The sequence below is a fragment of the Microcaecilia unicolor genome, chromosome 1 (genome assembly GCF_901765095.1).
Source record: "Microcaecilia unicolor chromosome 1, aMicUni1.1, whole genome shotgun sequence".
NCBI lineage: Eukaryota > Metazoa > Chordata > Amphibia > Gymnophiona > Siphonopidae > Microcaecilia > Microcaecilia unicolor.
In genome coordinates, this window is record NC_044031.1 from 573,332,755 (window position 1) to 573,349,269 (window position 16,515).

The 16,515-nt window shown below is 43.2% G+C and overlaps 1 protein-coding gene across 1 annotated transcript in view; it reads right to left on the bottom strand.

Annotated features, from left to right (window-relative positions):
- SAMD12 (sterile alpha motif domain containing 12) overlaps nucleotides 1-16,515 on the bottom strand; it is a 670,300-nt gene that overhangs the window by 488,760 nt on the left and 165,025 nt on the right. The gene's annotated exons all lie outside the window — the stretch shown is intronic.

Below are 16,515 nucleotides of genomic sequence, written 5' to 3' on the forward strand. Positions count from 1 at the left end.
TGCCATTAGAAAGCCCTTGTGTTTATCTTTGTCCTTCATACATTTCCTGGTTTGAAAATTCTTTAGTTCCATTGGCTTAGGTGAGCTAGAGGGAGTGTTTTGTGTTTCCTTACACCATTTAGATACATGTCCCTCCTTTCCACATGAGTAGCAAATCAGCTTGCCCTTGGGTGGAGTTTTCCCATAGCTCCGCCTTCCTCTGTTCTTTGCCAAGAAATTTGTTTCATTTCTCTCTGACTTGCTTTGAGAACACATCTCCTCAGAATCATTTATTATGCATTCCTGCCTTAGTTTTGATGTTGCCTGTTCAAAAGATTGCCCTTCAATGGCCTCATTTACAGACCTAAAAACATCAAACTTCTTTGATAGTGAGGTAAAAAGAAATGCTCTTTTCAATGCATCACACATGGGAATTCCAGAAAGTTCTAGCTTTTGAAATGAAGACATAAGATACATAATGTGATCATTACATTTACTTTTATCCCTTAATTTGGTTTCATTCAACTCTGCCAACCAAATTGGTTGCTGCTTTGCATATGTAGTTGCATACATAGTTCTCAGTTTATATAAAATGTCCTTTGGTGTATCTTTTCCCTCCACTAATATGGCTTGTTTCTCTGAGAGAGCTTCCAAAAGCATGCACTTCACATAATAGTTTGCATTGTCCCATTCAGCCATATTTTCAGCTGTTCTGTCTTGGTCTAAGCATATATCTAATCTTTTTGCTCGAAGGATACATATGAATCTTAGTTCCCACTGCTGATAATTAAACTCAGTTAATCTAGGCACCTTGAGAGAATAGAACAATGGTGAATTTCTTCCCTCAGCCATTTTCTTAGCCTTCTGTCTGCTGTGTGGGGGGAGAGAGAGACAGACTGAATCTTTCCTTTAAAACTTAAGAGAAAAATGTGGCCTTTTTTTCTGCCTGGTAATATTTCTCTTCTTTTTCAATTCCTGGACCCTGGGCCCATAACCCTTTTGTTGGATTATTTGTAGTAAATAATTAGCAGATTTTAGTACACACAGCTTCAGCTTTAGAAATGTTAATTTCTTTCTTCATCTCTCTCTCATTCACCCCTGAATAATTCACTGCTGAGTCACTTTAAAGTTGAAGTAACAAAACATCTGTTTACTCACAGTTTGCAGTTAGATTATAATCAGACAGGCTTATATATACATATTACTATACATTGTATTATCAGCTCCTTCCATGTGCTTAGATGGTAATGGATGCTCACACCACCATAGATCCTCTCAGGTTAGGAGAGAACATGAGCTCCATGTGCTCCATGTGCTGCATCTGCTGCATCTAACCCCCAACAGGAAGTTGCATAGCAGTGTGACCTCTCTAAGTAATTCACATCAGAGGTCACAGAGTAATCACAGAGAAATAATAGGTGACAGGCAATGCATGTAAAATACAATTACATTCCAACAGTGCAGACCAATCATGCATGAACCGAAAGAACCACAACAGTTATTCATTTTGCTTTTGGTTTACTTGCATAAAAATAGCATGCAGATTTGCATGTAGGCATTCCTGGGGGCATCAGCTGGATAGAGCTGGGCAGAGCTGTGATATTATTTTTGTAGAATATTTTGAGCAGGTATACACGGAGTACAAGAACACACTTACACCTTCAGAGATGCCGTAAATTTGTGCAAGAGAATCTGGGCATAAAATAGGTGAGTTGACATTTCAGACAGGCAACCTGGTATGACATTAACTTATCAAATGACCCCCTTCTGCATATTTGACCATGTAGAATACCATTTTACATCATCATGTAAGCAATTATAAAACTACTACTACTAATGATTTCTAGAGTGCCACTAGATATATGCAGCACTGTACAGGTACTTTCTCTGTGCTAGAGGACCCACAATTCAAGTTTTGTGTCTGGGACAATGGAGGGATAGGTGACTTGCCCAGGATCACATTGCGGTGGGAATTGTCGACAAGGCTGTCTCCGCTTACAATGCCACTCTCTCCTCTGCTCTGGACATCCCTGCACCATCTATCTCCCGTCCCACAAGGCATACTAATCCCCAGCCCTGGCTGACCCCTCGCATCCATTACCTTCGCTCCTGCGCCCGATCTGCTGAATGCCTGTGGAGGAAATCTCGTACCCATTCAGATTTCCTTCATTACAAATTCATGCTATCCTCCTTCCAGTCCTCCCTTTTCCTTGCCAAACAGTACTATTACACCCAATTGACCAATTCTCTCAGCGCCAACCCTCGTCGTCTCTTTGCCACCCTTAACTCCCTCCTCAAAGTGCCCTCCGCTCCCCCCCCCCCTCAATCTCACCTCAATCACTGGCTGACTACTTCCGCAACAAGGTGCAAAAGATCAGTCTTGAGTTCACTACCAAGCCACCTCTTCCTCTTCACCCTTCAACCCTCTCCCTCAACCAACCAACCCAGGCCTCTTTCTCATCCTTTCCTGATATCACCGAGGAGGAAACCGCCCGCCTTCTTTCCTTCTCGAAATGCACCACTTGCTCCTCTGATCCCATCCCCACCAACTTACTTAACATCATCTCTCATACTGTCACCCCCTCCATCTGTCATATCCTCAACCTCTCTCTCTCCACTGCAACTGTCCCTGACACCTTCAAGCACACTGTAGTCACACCTCTCCTCAAAAAAACATCATTTGACCCTACCTGTCCCTCCAACTACCGCCCCATCTCCCTCCTACCCTTCCTCTCCGAAATACTTGAGCGTGCTGTTCTCAGCCGCTGCCTTGATTTTCTCTCCTCTCATGCCATCCTCGATCCGCTTCAATCCGGTTTTTGCCCTCTGCACTCGACAGAAACAGCACTCTCTAAAGTCTGCAATGACCTGTTCCTTGCCAAATCCAAAGGTCACTAGTCCATCCTCATCCTCCTCGACCTATCCGCCGCTTTTGACACTGTCAATCATGATTTACTTCTTGCCACACTGTCCTCATTTGGGTTCCAGGGTTCTGTCCTCTCCTGGTTCTCCTCCTATCTCTTCCACCACACCTTCAGAGTACACTCTCATGGATCTTCCTCCAACCCCATCCCGCTCTCTGTTGGAGTTCCCCAGGGATCTGTACTTGGACCCCTTCTTTTTTCAATCTACACCTCTTCCCTGGGCTCACTGATCTCATCTCATGGTTTCGTATCATCTCTATGCTGATGACACCCAGCTGTATCTCTCCACACCAGACATCACCGCGGAGACTCAGGCCAAGGTATCGGCCTGCTTATCCGACATTACTGCCTGGATGTCCAACCGCCACCTGAAACTGAACATGGCCAAGACCGAGCTTATCGTCTTTCCACCAAAACCCACTTCTCCTCTTCCTCCACTCTCTATCTCAGTTGATGGCACCCTCATCCTCCCCGTCTCATCTGCCCACAACCTCAGAGTCATCTTCGACTCCTCCCTCTCCTTATCTGCGCATATCCAGCAGATTGCCAAGACCTGTCGCTTCTTCCTCTATAACATTAGCAAAATTCACCCTTTCCTCTCTGAGCACACCACCCGAACTCTCATCCACTCTCTCATTACCTCTCGCCTTGACTACTGCAACCTACTCCTCACTGGCCTCCCACTCTGCCGTCTATCCCCCCTTCAATCCATTCAGAACTCTGCTGCACGTCTTATATTCTGCCTGAACCGATATACTCATATCACCCCTCTCCTCAGGTCACTTCACTGGCTTCCAATCAGATACCGCATACAGTTCAAGCTTCTCCTTCTTACCTACAAATGCACTCAGTCTGCAGCCCCTCATTACTCTCTACCCTCATTTCCCCTTAGGTTCCCGCCCTTAACCTCCGCTCACAGGACAAATCCCTCCTCTCAGTACCCTTCTCCACCACCACCAACTCCAGGCTCCACTCATTCTGCCTCGCCTCACCCTACGCTTGGAATAATCTTCCTTTACCCATACGCCATGCCCCCTCCCTACCCATCTTCAAATCTCTGCTTAAAACTCACCTCTTCAATGCTGCCTTCGGTGCCTAACCGCTCGAGAAATATAAAATACCCCAATCTATCCACCCTATCAGATTAACTGTTCACTCGTCCTCTAGATTGTTCACTTGTCTTTAGTTTGTTCTCTTGTCTTTTAGATTGTAAGCTCTTTGAGCAGGGACTGTCCTTCTATGTTTGAATTTTACAGCGCTGCGTAACCCTAGTAGCGCTTTAGAAATGATTGTTGTTGTTGTTGTTTGTTGTTGAAAGGGATCTAGGTGTCATCGTTGTTGATATGTTGAAACCCTTTGCTCAGTGTGCAGCAGCAGCAGCTAAGAAAGCAAATAGAATATTAGGTATTATTAGGAAAGAAATGGAAAACAAAAATGAGAACGTTATAATGCCTTTTGGATCACTCCATAGTGCGACCGAACTTCGAATACTGTGTGCAATTCTGGTCACTGCGTCTCAAAAAAGATGTAGTGGAATTAGAAAAGGTACAGAGAAGGGCAACAAAAAAGATAATGGGAATAAGACAACTTTACTATGGGGAAAGGGGAAAGCAATTAGGGCTTTTCAACTTGGAGAAATAATGAGTGGAGTAGAACCGGTAGACGTGAATCACTTGTTTACTCATTCCAAAAATACTAGGACTTACGCCAAGCCCCCTCCCTACCCATCTTCAAATCTTTGCTCAAAGCCCACCTCTTCAATGTTGCTTTTGGCACCTAACCTTTATACCTTTCAGGAAATCTAGACTGCCCCAATTTGACTAACTGTACATTTGTCCTTTAGATTGTAAGCTCCTTGAGCAGGGACTGTCCTTCTATGTTAAATTGTACAGCGCTGCGTAACCCTAGTAGCGCTTTAGAAATGTCAAGTAGTAGTAATTGAACCCAGGTTGCCAGGAGCAAAGCCCACTTCACTAATCATTAGGCCACTCCTCCTCCTCCTGTAAATGATAAAACTAGCCCACTATATACACACGTAAGTAGGCAGGTGCCAACATAAAGGACAATTCTAGAATTAGGCGCTGATGGGTATGCGTCTGTAAGTGTGGAGAAGCGTTGTACTTACATGCATCAGTGCCCTAAGAGCTAGTCTATAAGAGCACACCTAAGTGCTGAACTGCGCAAATGCAAGGACAATGTACACACATAGGTGGAGCATAGGCAGGACCTGAGTATGTCTTCCACATATACACGCAACTTATACAATATTTTCAGTTATGTGCATCCACAGTTAGCCCAGGTCTATGGCCTGGTGTAACAACTAGTGCCGGTTACACTAGTATTCTATAATGGACACCCAGATGTCATTCATTATAAAATAGGCTGCCCAAACAAAGAAAACAGCACCAAGGGCCTTAGAAAGAGGGACACAGTTTTAATTATAAACTTTTGGTAAAACAGTCATTGGAAAAAGACCCGACACGGGCCGTGTTTCGGTGCTCTGCACCTGCGTCAGGGGTCCTCCAGTCTAAGGCAAGCAGTTAAAAAACACCACTCCAGACCCTAGTTGCTGCCGGCTGAGACTTGATAGGTGTATGTAAGTATCTAAGGAAAAAACAAATCCCTGTCTTTGCTATACCATTATAAAATAGGCTGCCACCACCCAGCACTGGAGTGCCTAAATGGAAACACCCACCTATAGAATTGCCACCATGCTGCTTACTTTTAGGAAATAGAAGTGCAGGCGTTCTCAGGAGTGGAGAATGGACAGTAGGGGCGGCATTGATATTTATGCATGGATGAGAAGAAAGAGAACAAAGCCAATGCTGGGCAGATTTCTATGTTCTGTCCCCTGAAAATGGCAAGGAGAAATCAACATCAAGTATACATATGTAGTATCACATGATACCTTATGCTATGAGTTTATCTTGTTAGGCAGGCTGGATGGACCATAAAGGTCTTTATCTGCCATCATCTACTATGTCACTCATGCTATAAACTACAGCAGCACTTAACCAATTAGTGCCACTGAATGTCAGTGCTAACTGCTAAACCCACAACTAGCGATTTTGTGGGCAGTCCAGGGCTGGAGTTGGCACTTATGTAGTTATGCGCTGATATTAAACACTTAACCACCTATGTTAACCAGACAAATCAGACCATGTATAACTCAGTCCTATCTTTACCCAGTTTCACTTAGGTGGTTAAGTACTGATTATGACATTTAAGTGCATAGGACTGGATTCAGTACATGGCGCTCAAAATTCAGCACCCCAAAAATCGGCACTGAACAGCATTCTATAACGGGTGTTCTGGGATCCATGCCCAACTTTGGGCATGAGGAGTTACACTAGCTAATCGGTAGCATATGGTAATGTGCCCACACTAATTGATTACTGTAGGCAGACCTACTGACCGCCCACAGACATGCCTCCTGTGGCAAAAAAAAAATACAGTAATGCCTCTGTGTTCATTGACTTCGGTTATCGTCGGTTTCTGTTTTCGATTTTTTCCACGAGAAATTTGTCTCGAATTTCGTGGGTTGCCTCGGATTTCATCAGCATGCCCACACGTGACCTCGCTGCTAATTTTGCGAAAACAAAGGGCAACCCACGTGTTCTCCTGCTCAGTGTGGCGTTGTTTCTCATTGTGTGAGCATCACCCCGCTTGTCTAGCCAAACAATTCCATATGGAAATAATTGGCTCGGTTTTCGTTGGTTTCGGATTTCGCCGATTGTTTTTGGACAGATTATCGACGAAACCAAGATCACTGTAGATATATATATATTTTACCATGGGAGTAGCACGTGCGGTTGCCCAAACTACCACGGGACACATCAGTGCATCCAGTGGTAGTGCCCTTTTACTGCACGGTAGGCCCACTTTAGGCCTACTGTGCCTTAGTAAAAGAGCCATTAAGGAGGAGATTCTATATATGGCGCCTAAAAAATAGGCACTAAAATCAGTGCCAACTAAGTGTATTCTATAATTGGCATCTAGATTTAGGCACCAATTATAGAATAGGTTTAGTTAATATCTCAGCACCTAAATCTATGCACATCCATTTATGCCAATAAAAATGTGGCATAAATCCCAGCGTGTAGGTTTATTCTATAACTGCACATGTAAATTTCAGAACGCCCACAAAACGCCCATCTCCCCGGCCCATAACCATGCTCCTTTTTGCCTGCATGTGTTAGAAGTTCGGCACACTTTGTTACAGAATACAATTAGCGAGTTGTGCACCTAAATTTTAATTAGTGCCAATTAGTGCTCATTATTGCTTGTTAGGTGCTCTTATCAGCGCTCATTAGCTTGTTCAGCCAATTAAGCTGGGAGCTTTGTTATAGAATCTACGCTGATTTCAGTGCAGATCTCTAGGCGCACTACATAGAATCCAGAGGTAAGTATGTGAAAATCAAAGCCTGAATCACAATCTGAAATACCTCAGGTGTAAAATTATATCATACACTCCTTAATCTCCATAGAGGGGCATAATTGAAAGGGGTGCCCAAGTTTTCCTGGGAATGTCCTCGCAGGATGTCCCAGCGAAGGGGCGGGGAAACTGGTATTATCGAAACAAGATGGGCGTCCATTTTTCGTTTCAATAATACGGTCGGGGACACCCAAATCGCGAAATTTAGGTCAACCTTAGAGATGCTCGTCCTTAGAGATGGTCGTCCCCGATTTTCGCCGATAATGGAAACCGAGGACGCCCATCTCAGAAATGACCAAATCCAAGCCATTTGGTTGTGGGAGGAGCCAGCATTCGTAGTGCACTGGTCCCCCTGGCATGCCAAGACACCAACCGGGCACCCTAGGGGGCCCTGCACTGGACTTCAGAAATTGCTCTCAGGTGCATAGCTCCCTTACCTTGGGTGCTGAGCCCCCCAACCCCTCCCAAAACCCACTACCCACAACTGTACACCACTGCCATAGCCCTTACGGGTGAAGGGGGCACCTAGATGTGGGTAAAGTGGGTTTGTGGTGGGTTTTGAAGGGCTCACATTTACCACCACAAGTGTAACCGGAAGGGGGGATGGGCCTGGGTCCACCTGCCTGAAGTACACTGCACCCACTAAAACTGCTCCAGGGACCTGCATACTGCTGTGATGGAGCTGGGTATGACATTTGAGGCTGGCAAAAAATATTTAAAAAGTTGGGGCAGGAGAGGGTTAGTGACCACTTGGGAATAAGGGGAGGTCATCCCCGATTCCCTTCGGTGGTCATCTGGTCAGTTTGTGCAACTTTTGGAGGCTTGGTCATAACAAAAAATGGACCAAGTAAAGTCGCCCAAGTGCTCATCAGGGAAGCCCTTCTTTTTTCCATTATCGGTCGAGGATGCCCATGTGTTAGGCACGTCCCAGTCCTGCCTTCGCTACGCTTCCAACATGCTCCGGGAACTTTGGTTGTTCCTACGACGGAAAGCAGTTGGAGACGCCCAAAATCGGCTTTCGATTATGCCGATTTGGGTGACACTGGGAGGACACCCATCTCCCGATTTGTGTCGAAAGATGGGCGACCTTCTTTTTCGAAAATAAGCCTGTCTATGTCCTAAACATTTTAACAGAAAATACTTTTACTTGAGCTTCACCAGGTAAGATAGTTGTCAGATATAAAACCCAAAGTTTTAAGCTCCTTCTCTAGAACATAAGCTGTACCATTCACTGTAAAATGTTTATATGGTGTCTGATTATAATTACTTCTCAACACTAAGACTTTAATATTCTTCCAATTAGGTTTTAATTTAACCAATGCGGCCCACTGTTCCAGGCATATCAGGAATTTGGGTTGTAATATCATCTGCATATATAAATGGGCAGAAACCCAATTTAGACAATATTATCCCCAGAGGAGCCAGCAAAACATTAAACAAGATAGATGAAATTGGCAAACCCTGGGGTACCCCACAATTAGGGGTCCAAGGCATAGAAAGCACCTGATTTATTTTAATTCAATATAACCTACTCTTCGAAAATCCCTGAAACCATTGTGAAATGACACCTTCCATTCCAAAGTGACAAAGTAAGTAAATTAAAATATTGTGATCTACCAGAACAAATGCGCTTTGACATATCAAATTGCATTATGAAGATTCACTTGCCAAAACTAACTTCATGTCTGACTTTAGTCAAGAGTGCAATTAAAGCTGTTTCAGTACTGTATCCTTTCCTAAAACCAGACTGAGATTTATATAAAATACTAAACTGATCCAAATAATCACTGAGATGTTCAGCAACAATTCTTTCCATCACTTTGGTCATTAGTTGAATAGATGCTTTCTTTGGCTATGTGAATGGGGTTATGGCCACAGAAAGTGATAAGCACTGCTCTAGTGAGCAGCTTCTTCAGCATTTCACTCTCAAAAATCATTCTGGCATTTCTCTGAAACCTAGAAGCAACTCAGTAGTCATCTGGAACAGTGGTTCTCAAACCTGTCCTGGGGAACCACCAGTAGGGTTACCATATGGCTCCAGAAAAAGGAGGACGGATTGAGCCAGCCGGGTTTTACTTCCATTGCTTTCGCCAAGTTGGGGTTTTCAGGATTTCCTTAATGAATATGCACAAGAGAGATTTGCATGCCTATCACCTCCATTATATGCAAATTTCTCGTGCATATTCATTAGGGATATTCTGAAAACCCAACTGGCTAGTGGTCCCCCAGGACAGGTTTGAGAATCATTGCTCTACAGGCTTTCATAGCCCCTGAACAGGGCAGCCGAGGGGGGAGGCAGCAAGGCAAAATTCCCCGGGCCCAGGGCCGGCAAGCTTCTTCCTGCCTGCCTGCTTCTAGGTCTGTCCTCTCCTGCTCCTGCATGCCATCCAGGACCCGGATGATTGCATTAGCACAATATCGCATTAATACAGTCATGCGGGTCCCGACTTCCATCACAGTTAGGAGCAGGAGAGGACAGACTGTGGGAGCATGCAGGCGGGAAGAGGCTTGTCAGTGCTGGGCCTGGGTCCCCCCCTTGGAGGCAGAGACAGAAAAGTAAGGGGGGGGGGTGGGAGGGAGAGGCTTGCGGTGGTCTGGTTCTGCCCTGGGCCCGGATGTGTCTCTTGGCGGCCCTGCCCCTGACTGGAAGATACAAAAAATGCATACAAACAGTGATGCATGGAACAAAGGCAAAACCATCTTGGAAATAGAGTATGACTTTAGATATACAGTAGTAAGAGACCAGACAATGACTTTCCATACATACATAATTCTTATTGGACAGCATATATGTGAGCAGAATAATTTAGTATGAAAAATTTACTATCTTACTATAGAGTTACGATTTGGAACAGATTTCCATTAACTGTGTTGGCTATTTTTCTTCCAACATTTTATTTATATAAAATATTAACAAGATTTAAAAAACAGAATGAACGCTCATGGTGCATTTATTTTCATTGATCAAAAAACATTAGAAAGCCTTTTAGTTTACATAAAATGAGTTTCAACTTCTTTCAGGTAGTCTTTCAATTACATTTCAACTTATCAGACCTGGTTTTATTTAATAAAACTGACCACATAGAAGCCTGGGGCCATTTACTAAGGTGCACTTGAGACGCGCTAGTGTTTTTAGCTTACGCTAATCGTGCAGATGCCCATCATATTCCTATGGGTGCCTACAGGGTTACCACGTGCTAAAAACGTGACCATACCTTAGTAAACAGGGCCCCAAATTTGGCTGGCTTAGGTTTTGCTACTGTTTTTTACCCTTTCTTACAACCCATTATTCCAAGAAATAAATTTTCACACACACAGCAAATTACAAAAATAACATTGAAAGTCTGAAAATCAATTTAAAATACACTCAAAATATTTAAAACAAAAACAAAATGACATAAAATCTGCAAACCAGATTAATACATTAAAAATGTAAGCCTCATTTTAAATCTTGAAAACATTTTCATGCAAGAATAATTTTTAAAGGAAAAAAGTGCTCACGACAAAAATAATCATTTAAGAAAATGATGAAAGTACTGGGCTCAGTATGTACCGTAGGTTAATTTCATGCTCTGGTTGATGCTCCATTGAAAGTATGCACCACTGAAATCTCTGGCTACAAAACATTTTTTAAATTGTTTTAAAAATATTTAACATCTGCTTTGCCATATAAAACACTTTCTTAAGAATGATACTTCTGCTTGCTTCCTTGCTTAGTTTTTAACTCAGAAGTGGAAGGAAGTACTGTACCATGATTACATCACATCCCTTGAACTCTACAGAGGATGTACTTATATAACATGGCTCTTCTCTTCTGGAAATGAGATAACTGTGAAAATATGAGAGAAGCGTTTATAGTCAATAAAACTGAGGAGAACAGATACCAGGAATTATTCACTAAAGTGTGGTAAGGTTTTGCATTTACCGTACATTAGTTGCAAAAAGTAACCCCCTAGAGATTTGCTGTTTTCTCAGCAACCACTTGGAATTTCAATGTAAAATTTTACATCTTTGTTAATACTATCTATGCTTATGTGCTGTGTGCAAATGGATTATCCTTAAACATGGCAAAGTTACAGCCTTTTCAGGCTGACCACCCAGCAATTTTTGCGCATTCAAAAATGTTCATACTGTAAAACTACCATTATTTGAAAAAATAAAAATGGGGTACCAGTTTACTGTTAATGATGTCACAGTGGCATAGACTTTTGAACTATCGACCAGTGGCCTCCAAATTTGCTGGACTAAACCCCCTTGGACTAACATGTCTTGGGAGCAATGTTGGAGGCCTATTACAGATTCCACCCAAAGCCACAAACACTCACCGAACTCAAGGAAGCGCTGCAGTTTATCTGGAACAGCCTGCCACAGGGACTGATTGACAAGGCTGTTAAGAATTTCCCAAAGAGACTGAATGCCTGCGTGAAAACTGAGGGTGGACACTTTGAGCATTCAGAGTGACTGCAAAATTCTGACACACTGTTAATTGTATTGTTCGAATGACGCTATTTTACTGTGTTTTAGCTCGAACATTTTCAATGCGCAAAAATTGCTGGGTAGTAACACTAAAATGTCAGTTACATCAACAAAAATGAGAACGTTATAAAGCCTTTGTATCGCTCTATGGTGTGACCGCACCTTGAATATTGTGTGCAATTCTGGTAACCGTATCTCAAAAAAGTTATAGTGGAATTAGAAAAGATACAGAGAAGGGTGACGAAAATGATAAAGGGGATGGGACAACTTCACTATGAGGAAAGGCTAAAGTGGCTAGGGCTCTTCAGCTTGGAGAAAAGATGGCTGAGGGGTGATATGATAGAGATCTATAAACTAATGAATGGAGTGGAACGGGTAGATGTGAATCACTTGTTTACTCTTTCCAAAAATAGTAGGACTAGAGGGCACGCAATGAAGCTACAAAGTAGTAAATGTAAAACGAATCAGAGAAAATATTTCTTCACTCAATGTGTAATTAAGCTCTGGAATTCGTTGTCAGAGAATGTAGTAAAAGCAGTTAGCTTAGCGGGGTTTAAAAAAAGATTTGGCTAGCTTCCTAAAAGAAAAGTCCATAAGCCATTATTAAAATGGACTTGGGGAAAATCCACTGCTTATTTCTAGGATAAGCAACATAAAATGTATTGTACTGTTTTGGGATCTTGCCAGGTACTTGTAACCTGGATTTGCCATTGATGGAAAAAGGATGCTGGGCTTAATGGACCTTCGGTCTGTCCCAATATGGCAATAATTATGTACTTATGTACTGATATAACATAGCTTAAGATAATTAAATGTTGTTTAATAGTAATACATAACTATGATGACTAAATAAGTACATAACATTTCTTGTTGAAATTCAAAGCAGTTGCTGAGAAAACTGCAAAAAAACTGCAGGGGGTTACTTTTTTTGACTCACTCTGTATTCATGTTTATGTATACAAATAGGCCTGTGCAACTGCAATTGGGAATGGGCAAAAAACAACAAATTGTGTCTGAACCCAAGCAAAACAGAGCTTCTTTGAGTACCCAACACAGGTGGACAAATACCTGACTTTAAAATACCTTTTGGGAAGTATGAACTCCCCCCAAAATCACAGGTCAAGAATCTTAGGATAGTGCAAGATTCATCATTCACTCTGATTCTGCAAATTCAAGCAGCCTTTAAAAATTGCCTCTGTCACCTGTGGCAAGTATGAAATCTCTCTCCATATATACAAAAAACAAGTCTAACCACAGTGGTCCATGCCATGATAGCTTTAAGACTAAACTACTGTAATGCCCGTACACTGGTCACACCAGAATAATTCAGAATACTGAAGCATGACTAAATGACACTACTGCAGTATGACTGATAGGAGGCTGCAAGTGGTGTGACCATATCACACCCTTCCTGCAAAAACTACACTGGCCACCAGTACCTTACAGGGCTAAATTTAAAAGCTCTATATTTGATTTTCAAGGTCCTCATACAAAATGGGCCAGAGTACTTAAAGAATAAGGGGTCCTTTTATTAAGGTGTGCTGATAAATAGCTTGCGGTAGTGTAGGTGTGGGTTTTGAGCACACACCGATCCATTTTTCAGCGCGCCTGCAAAAAAGGTCTTTTTAAAATTTTTTTGCCAAAGATGGACGTGCGGCAAAATCAAAATTGCCATGCGTCCATTTTGGGTCTGCGACCTTTCCGCCAGCTATTGACCTAGCGGTAAAGGCTCACGCGGTAACCGGGCGGTAATGGTCTACGCACATGAAATGCCACTTGGCACGCGCCCAATATGCGTGTCAGAAAATAAAAATTATTTTTCAGATGCGCGTATCGAATGCATGCCAAAAATGAAATTACCACAAGAGCCACACAGTAGTCAGGTGGTAACTTCATTTTGGTGCACGTTGGACGCATGTTGTGGGTACGTAGACGCTTACGCGGCTTAGTAAAAGGGCCCCTAAGTTAGCCATCTAAGGTCCTCTCAAGGAGCATCACTATCTGTACCCTCATCAAAAGAAATTGTGGGGTTCTTTTACTAAGGTGTGCTGAAAAGTGGCCTGTGCTGGTGCAGACGCATGTATTGGACGCGCACAGGTCCATTTTTCACTGCACCTGCAAAACAGGCCTTTTTTGGAGGGAGGGGGCTATAATGGACGTACGGCAAAAAAAAAAATTTGCACGCGTCCATTTTGGCCATGAGACCTTACCACCACCCACTGACTTAGAGATAAGGTCTCACACATTAACCGGACGGTAATCATCAGCGCGTGTACAATGCCAATTACCGCCTGGTTAGCGCTGCGCACCGGAAAAGAAAATATATTTTCTGGTGCACATAGTGGACACGTGTAAAAAAATGAAATTACCACCCGGGTGGTAACCAGGCGGTAGTTCCAAATTGGTGCACATTGGGCGCACGTAGGTGCCGACACGTCTTAATAAAAGGGCCCCTGTATGATGTGATACCCGCTAATGAATTTGCTCAGGAGTAACCTCCACAATCTGGAACTAGCTTGCTGCATACCCTGTTAGACTAGTTCCTTATATCTTGTTTAACTGTACATAGAACTTGCCTTGAGTTCAACCACCCATCTATTTATCCAAATTGACTCTGTGCTACTCATCTTGTTTCCATTTATATATCTTCACTTGGCCCCTCGGCTACATAGTAAGCTGTATTGTAAGGACAGCATTAGCATCATATCCATGTTATTCGAATGCTCTAATATGCGCATTTAGGTGTTTCATTGGTAATATACTGACATCGGATTATATCTCTGTTATTTGAATGTTCTTCCATGCTGTCTGTTATGGTATCACTAGTAAAAAAGGTCCGTTTCGGTAGGCAATGAAACGGGCGCTAGCAAGGTAATCCCCCACCCTCCCTCGCTTTCTCGCTCTGTCCCCTCCGAGACCCACGCCTCCCTCCCTCCCTTCCTTCCTTCCGAGTTCCAGACCCCCCTCCCTCCCTTCCAGTTCAAGGCCCCCTCACGCCCCTCCCACCAAGTTGCAGACTCCCCCCTCCGCATTACTGACCCCTGGACCTCCCTGCCGCAACCCTCTCGACCACCCCTTTCTGCCAAAAACCCTCCCCCGCCACCGTCGCGTACCTGTGCTGATGGTGGATCCCAACCCCCGACAGCCGAAGTCCTCTTCTTGTCTGCGCCAGCGTTGTTTGCTGAATGGTCTGATCAAGTTTCTGTGCGTGCATCTGATGTCAGACGCACGCACAGAAACTTGATCAGATCATCCAGCAAGCAACACCACGGCAGCCGAAAAGAGGACTTCGGCTGTCGAGGGTTGGGGTCCCCCGTCAGCACAGGTACACGACGGAGTTGGCTCATGCTGCTATGTTGTGATTGGGCACTGTGGCTGCTGACGCACCCAGAAGTGGGAGACGTCATCATTTCAGGAGATGGATACAGAAGCACGAATGCCTCAAGGCTTATGTCCACGCAGTCAGCTTCAGAACGTTGGAGGTGCGTTTTAATATATAGGATCTGTATTGTACTGATATTTATCATATTTCTGTTATATGATTGCTCTACAGTACTGTTAAAAGTGTATGGTTCTGATATTTTTTCCATGTTAATCCGATTAGTAGGTTTTCAACTTGTCATTTCCAAGTTTACCTCATTTAAAGATCCTTTTACCAAGCTGCGGTAAAAACGGCCCTGCGCTAGTGGCAGGTGCCGTTTTTGCCATGCGCTAAGGCCCTTTTTTTACCGCATTGGGTAAAAATTGGTTGAAAATAGCCATGGCCATGCGGTAAGATTGCTCTAACCGCATGGTCATGTGAGGGGGAGCACTTACCGCCACCCATTGAGGTGGTGGTAAGGGCTCCCGCACTAACCTGGCGGTTAGCACCATGCTAAAAAATACAGACCAATTTTCCCTAAATTAGCGTTTGGTAAGCCCATATTGGGCTTACTGTTGCCTTGTAAAAGGGCTCCTTACAGTGTTGTTTTGGGTCATTTTACTACTGTTATGCTGTTAACAAAATTGTAAGCTTAACTGTACCTGCTGTACACCGCCTTGGGTGAATCTCTCCATAATGGTGGATTTAATAAATAAATATGCCACTATGCTGCTTTAGCATACATGTCTAGCAAATATTTGCAAGGGGGCATGATTCCTGTGCATAAATGCTATTCTATAAACTGTGCCTAACTTTAAGCTCAGCTTATAGTATAGCTCTTTCTTTGGTGCCAATTTTTTTTATATAGAATCTAGCCCAAAATGGTTTACATATTATTTACAGGTACTTATTTTGTACTCCTAACTTTAGATGTGGCCATTTGCACCAACTAAAACATGATGCAAATGTGCGCCGCTAAGTATCCCCGCTATTCTATATCAATGCATGCTAATTTTAGGAACGTCCCCGTTCCACCCATGCCCTCCCATATCCACGACTAAATTTATGAGCATAAATACCAATTACATCTAATTAGTGCCAATAATTGCTTGTTAACAAATCAGTCATTGGCACTAATGAGCTAGTTATTCAATTAAATTATACACGCAAATTGGGCACGCAGCAAAATTTGCATGTGCAATTTTTGGCAACTTTTATAGAGTTGAGGGTTTTGTAACCACAGAAAGGCTGTATATCAAATCCCCTCCCCCCCCCCGAACATAACTGCTGATAAGATTGACCCAGTTATTCTATAAGGGTGCCATATTCCCTCATTCTGT